Raw genomic sequence first — 6,000 nt, 5'->3', positions numbered from 1 at the left:
TAGCTTGGTGATAGAGTGCCCTGGGTTCAATTCCTAGTACCTCAAAATAAAAAAGAAGGAAAGAAAATATTGTACTCATAAAACAAGAGCAGGATGTGATTATAAAGAAAAAGTAGTCAGTGAACAAAAGAGCTTTGGACAATTAAATAATATGAATTATAAATAAGTCAGCAGAAAAGTTGGAAGAAACCTTGCAGAAATTTTGTAACAAGGAGAACAAAAGACACAGATGGAAAATAAAAGAGAAAAGACAATTAGAAGACCACTACAGACCAATAATTATGTTTCACCCAAATAATAAAAAGTTCCAAAGAGGGAGAATGGAAAAATTGGAGAGGAGGAAATCACCAATAAAGTCAGTCAAGGAAATTTCCCAGAATTGAACAGCATGACCCACACAAGCCCTGTCATCATGAAAGTTTATTGCATTGATGAGAAAAAATAAATAAAAGGTTGTGAGGTGCAAAAACAGAAGAAAAGATATAAACACACAAAGGATTAAAAAAAAAAATGGCTTACAACTTCTCAAAAGCAACACACCATACTACAAGACAATAGTGCAATAGCTTCTAATTTTTGAAAAAATATTTCCACACTGGACTCATCTACCCAATCAAACTACATGTTAAAAGTATATGTAGAATTTTCAGACATATTAGGTTGCAAATAGTTGACCACTTACACACTTTTCTTAGGAAACTATTGGGAAGTTTCATTAACAAAGGAATTAATTTGTTTCATTAAACAAAGGAATTAAGCAAGGAAGAAGACATGAGATGGAGGAAACAAGTTTTCCACACCGTAGAACAGCAAAGGGACTTCTCAGATGTTAGTGAAGGGTCATCTCAGCATGACAGCAGGCCATCCAGAAGGGAGCTCGTCAGAGGCACAGGGGACAGGATGGCTGATACAAATGCACATCTCAAGAGGAAATCCAGAACACCGGCATAGAATCGAGAGCTGGAGGTTGGTAAATACATGACAAGATAAACAAACCAAATTATAGAATCTAATGCAGCCTTACCAGTAGAAACATAACTGAGTCCCATGTGTAATTTTAAATGTCTTGTAATCGTGTTTTTAAAAATGAACTTTTTAAGATTTTATTTTTTATTGGGGGGCAGTGGTGGGGATTGAGCCCGGGGTTTTATTCATGCTAGACAAATGCTCTGCCACTGAGCTACATCCCCAGCCCTCAAATTCATATTAATAATATATCACATTAGCCAGGGATGTAGCTCAGTGGTTTCGCCATCTGCTGCGCAAGCGCACGGACCCGAGTTCAATCCCGGTACCAAAATCAATCAATCAATCAATCAATCATCACATTTAACTCAACATATACAAAATATTATTCCAACATAAAATCAATATAAAATTGCTGAGATATTTTATTCTTTTTTCAGAGAAAATCTTTGAAATTCAGTGTGTATTTTGCATTTATCACATATCTCATCTGCACCCTAAAATTTCTCAGAAATCCTTGATTTCACTATTTAGTTTTCATTAAATTTGCAAATGAAAAGATGATTTATCTATTAAAGATTTTCCAAATATGTTTAAAAGGGGTTTTTTTTGGGGGGGGGGTTGTTTTGTTTTTGTACCAGGGATCAAACTCAGGACCTTGAGTGTGTGAGGCAGGCGTGATGCCACTGAGCTGAAGAATTAAAACATAGCATTAGAGAGGCTGGGGATATAGCTCAGTGGCAGAGCACTTGCCCAGCATGCTAGAGGGATGGAAAAAAAAAGTAGCAATATCACCGTATCACTCTATTACTTCTATAGAAATATAGAAGTAAATACAAAGGGCATTTGCCTAGCATGAATATGGACAGTTTACATTTACCTACATGTACCTGTCTACTTTCTCTTGTTCAAAAAAAAGGAAAAAACTTAAAAATGGGGTATAGAAGGTCAGCAAAGGGTGGATTTGAGATGTTTGGGTAGATTAAGCGGGCATTTGACAACATGGTTCTCCTTTGGCATGTTTAATTGTTAATAGGTATCCTTGCAATTTATGATGATACTTTTAAAATAAAATTCTCTCTTAATGATGACTTGAGCCCTACCACTCAATGGGAGAATCAGAAGAATCTGTAGGGTCTTATTTGGAATTAACATTATTGTAATTTTGTTGGTTTATTTTTAAATTCTTTTTTGTTTCCACTGGAAAGGAAAAGGTGGTGCACAGTTTTAAATGTCAAAGTGTATAAGTTGTTTTGTTATGAAAAGAAAAAGGAAAAAGAATCTGTGAACTAACTCCAGTGACTACCTCTGAGTAGAGACTATGGACAGAGGAGAAGGGGAGAGAAGGCCTTGGAACTCACGACTTTCTTTTCATTTTTTTTATTAGTATACGTTTGCAGTACATGAAGCATACATTTATCCTAGGCAGTGAGTACATGAACATAATACAGCTTGTTTCTTTTTTTAAACCCCTTCCCCTTCCCATCCACCTCCCTTCCTCTGCCTCTAAATTCCCTTTCCCCATTTCTTTTTCATTGTTACTATTATTTCTTAGCTCATGTTTATGACATATAATGTTCACATTCTTTGAGGTTATTGGGTTCCTGTACATGGCATACCTTTATTCTGCTTACTTCCCCTTCCCCTCTGCATCTCCCCTCTCCCTCAGTCTCCTGGACCCTTTCCCATTTGCAAGAGAACCATCACCTTGTTTCCTCTTATCCATCCTTGATTATGCTCTTCATCTGTACTTTGCCTTAACAGACCTCATAAATTATCTGATTACATTCATGCATGCATGATTTTTATTTTTAAAAAGATTTTTTATATGATCGCTGGAAGATCTCTCCATGAATGTGCAGAAAATTTCCTATGTCAATGATGTAGGATTGCCACATTAAAAAGAGATACCTTCCCTGCATCCTATGGAAGGAGCACTGAGGTGATTGATGCCAGGAGGCAGCCCCAAGCTGAAGAGGGGAAATGAAGTGAAAGAGATGCTGGTGGCCAACAGCAGATGCATCCTCCTGGCCAAATCCCAAATCTCACTCTCAAGTGCCCACATACTGAGCCAAGCAGGAAAAGCCTAGAGAGGGTGTATACATGGCTTCCCGCAGAGCCCTGGAGCCAAGCCCAAGCCCAAGGGCTGATTTTTGCAGAGAACACAGAACACTTCACCCCCTACCCACAACTCAAACCTACACTTTCTATGGGGTCCACCCCGCCCACATCTGTGCCTAGGTTTCCACTCTCCTCCCCTCCCAAGCCAATCCGTACCACCCTGCAAGTCTCCATGTAGAGCTTCTTTCTCCATGAAAACTTCTAGATTTCCTGACCCCTCCTGTCCTTACTAACCATCTTTTGTTAATTTCACACAACTCATGTTGTATGTCTTCCCCAGTTTGGAATAACTGTAATTATAAACTATTTTGAATGTCATGCTATTTTTACATGAAATTTGCATGATAAGAAAAAGGACAATACCATGTACTCTTCCAATCATGCCTAGCACAGCACTATACCCATACCATAGGTTTAAGGAGTATTTGACTGATTGCTGATGACAATGGCATGTGTGCACTCATACATTTCTTTAATACTTCTTCTCACAGAGACTGATAGTTCATAGGAATCAATGAAAGTAAATTTTTATACATAGGAATTCAAGCGAAAACTAAGATAATTGTTTCTTTGCTTCATGGCCCATTAATTACCATAGCTCATGAGTTCAAACTTCCTCTCTTCTTTAGCTTTATTTACAATTTTTCCCTCTATGATCTGTTTCCTTTCTCTTTCCCCACCAAATAGACACTTGTTTAATGTTTTAGGAATTTACCCTTGGAAATGTAAAAACACAGTTTTGTTTGTATGTGTATGAATGTCTTACCATTACTAAAATGGTGTTGCTCTAGTTTGGGTCTTGAATGCCCCAGCCTATAGGAGGTAGGGCTAGCAGAAGGAAGGTCATTGACAGTGTGTCCTGAAAGGGGAGACGGGGGCCTTTCAACTCTTCATCTTCCTCTCTCCTTGCTTCCTAGCCTCCGTAAGGTGAGCACTCTCCTCTGCCAGGTGCTTCCTGGTGTGATGCTCTGCCTTGGCACAGGCCCAAAGCCGCAGAGCCCAGCCACCATGGAAGGAACCGCCAAAACTCTGAGCCGAAATATCCCTCTGCTCTTTTTTAAAGTTGTTTATCTCAGGTACTTGTTAGGATAACACAAGGCTAACACAGGTATCATGCCACAGAGCTTGCTCTCTTTCTTACATTTTCATTCAACATCTTTGTAGACAAATGTGCTCCTTCATTGCATCAGTGGCTGCATAAACTCTTACCACATTTCATCTGCTCCCCAAAAGATGAGTACCTATGGTGCCTCCAACTCCCTGAGGCCCAAATAATGATGCAAGGAACATCTTTGAACGTGTTTGTTTCCATATAGACCTAGGCAAGAGTTTCTCTGGCATTGGGATCCTTCACTATGGCCCATACAAGTCTATATGTTTGTGGCTATACTTGTGACTTTTTCTCCAGCATAGGTCTAGTAGGCATGTAGTTAGACACTGTGGGCTTGAGGCCAAGGGCGAGTATAAGATAGCACGCTTTGGCAGTAATAGTTAAGAAACAAAGACCTCAGTACTATGCATTTATAATCATTCATTAGGTCCTGGACCAAAGACACAGGGCCTCTATTTCTAGAAGGCGCACAGCATTCCAAGCTACCATAGCCTATGGTCCAGTGATAACAGGAAAGCAAATGTTCTTTTTTGCTACCGGGGATCGAACTCGGGACCTTGCGCTTGTGAGGCAGGCAGCGGAACCACTGAGCTAAATCCCCAGCCCAAACAAATGTTCTTTAAAGAACTTATCTTTCATAAATTTCTTTTGTAAGTTCCTTACATGATTAAGGGCCCCAGGGGAACACTGACCATCTGAAAAGGACAGGAAGACAGTTTGGAATGCCAAAGTAACTTCTAAGTAAAATGTCATTAAGCATCATAATTACTCTAGCTCCCGGGACCCCAGAAGTAACTCTTGGGTGCATAAAATGATATCCAAACTTGCATTTGGGGCAGATGCCTGCATGGCACTACCTGTCTTCTCTCTAGGAGGCATACTCTCTGTATATCTACTTTACAATAAATTCTACCTGTGCTTCTGCACACCACCTATATATCTTCACTGAATTCTTTCGTCAAGGGCACAAAGAACCAAGGAAAGTGAGGGGCCAGTTCCTCGAAGCATCAGGAAGGACCTGACTTCTAGTGACAGCTCCACCTATTTGCTTCTGCCAGCTGTGTAAAATTCACCAGGATATAATTCAGAAATCACTGTGACAGAAACAGCTCTGGGAACACAGTTGAGCACGTCAGAAGGTAAGTCTTGCAATGATTCTTGTCATCTCTATGCGGAGAGAGTAAACCACTAGAGGATATTGCTTGAGGGTCACTTGCCTGATATGAGCCACTTCACACAGGGACAGCAGTGGGCTCTGTAAGAAATGTCGCTTCCCCAGCTCCCTCTGTGCTTCTGACTCTTGGCTGTACCTGTTAGGGGACAACTTGTGCAGGCAGCTGTTTTCACTCATGTCTGCTGGGTCTTCTACCTCGGGGAAAAAGGAAAGAGGGAAACAGAAATAAGAAGAGATTAAGAACGCCTGAACTCACAGCTCCTGAAACAATAAACAGGTAAATGCACGTGCATAATTAACCAGATGCAGCAAGAGTTGCATGGTTCTGAGATTGCCAACCAGGCAAGTGATGGAACCTTGGCCGGGTGCTGCTCAGTGACACATCTCCTTCTTTCCCAGCCTGTGTCCTCATGTTTCATCATCCAGGTTCTTCTTGGTCCCAGCAGCATGGGGCTCTTGTTTATTACCTTCATGTCCTCCACCTGGGGTGCCTAAGCAGGGCTCCTCTGAGTGCTCTTCCTGCCCCTCAAGTACGTACAGTGCCATCCATTTGCCCACATTGGAGCTCACAGATCACACACCCGGGCACCCTGTCTTGCAGAGCCTCCTCTGCTGTGGAGAGCTGAGT

The 6,000-nt window shown here is 40.9% G+C and overlaps 1 long non-coding RNA gene across 2 annotated transcripts in view; it reads right to left on the bottom strand.

Moving 5' to 3' along the window:
* Positions 1–402: 402 nt before the first annotated feature.
* The window catches only part of LOC147824124 (uncharacterized), a 51,806-nt gene continuing 46,208 nt past the window's right edge, over positions 403–6,000 (bottom strand). For both annotated transcript variants that reach the window (XR_015442698.1, XR_015442699.1), the window contains exons 2-3: positions 5,416–5,563; positions 403–960 (exon numbers count right to left, since the gene is read on the bottom strand). This is a non-coding gene — a long non-coding RNA (uncharacterized LOC147824124). The remainder of the gene's footprint in view (positions 961–5,415; positions 5,564–6,000) is intronic.

This window comes from Heterocephalus glaber, unplaced genomic scaffold, assembly GCF_053883595.1.
Source record: "Heterocephalus glaber isolate CG9 unplaced genomic scaffold, H.glaber_assembly_v1.0 deba00001553, whole genome shotgun sequence".
Taxonomy (NCBI): Eukaryota; Metazoa; Chordata; class Mammalia; order Rodentia; family Bathyergidae; genus Heterocephalus; species Heterocephalus glaber.
The sequence above is the reverse complement of the archived record's forward strand: the minus strand, read 5'-3'. Positions and strand labels throughout refer to the sequence as shown.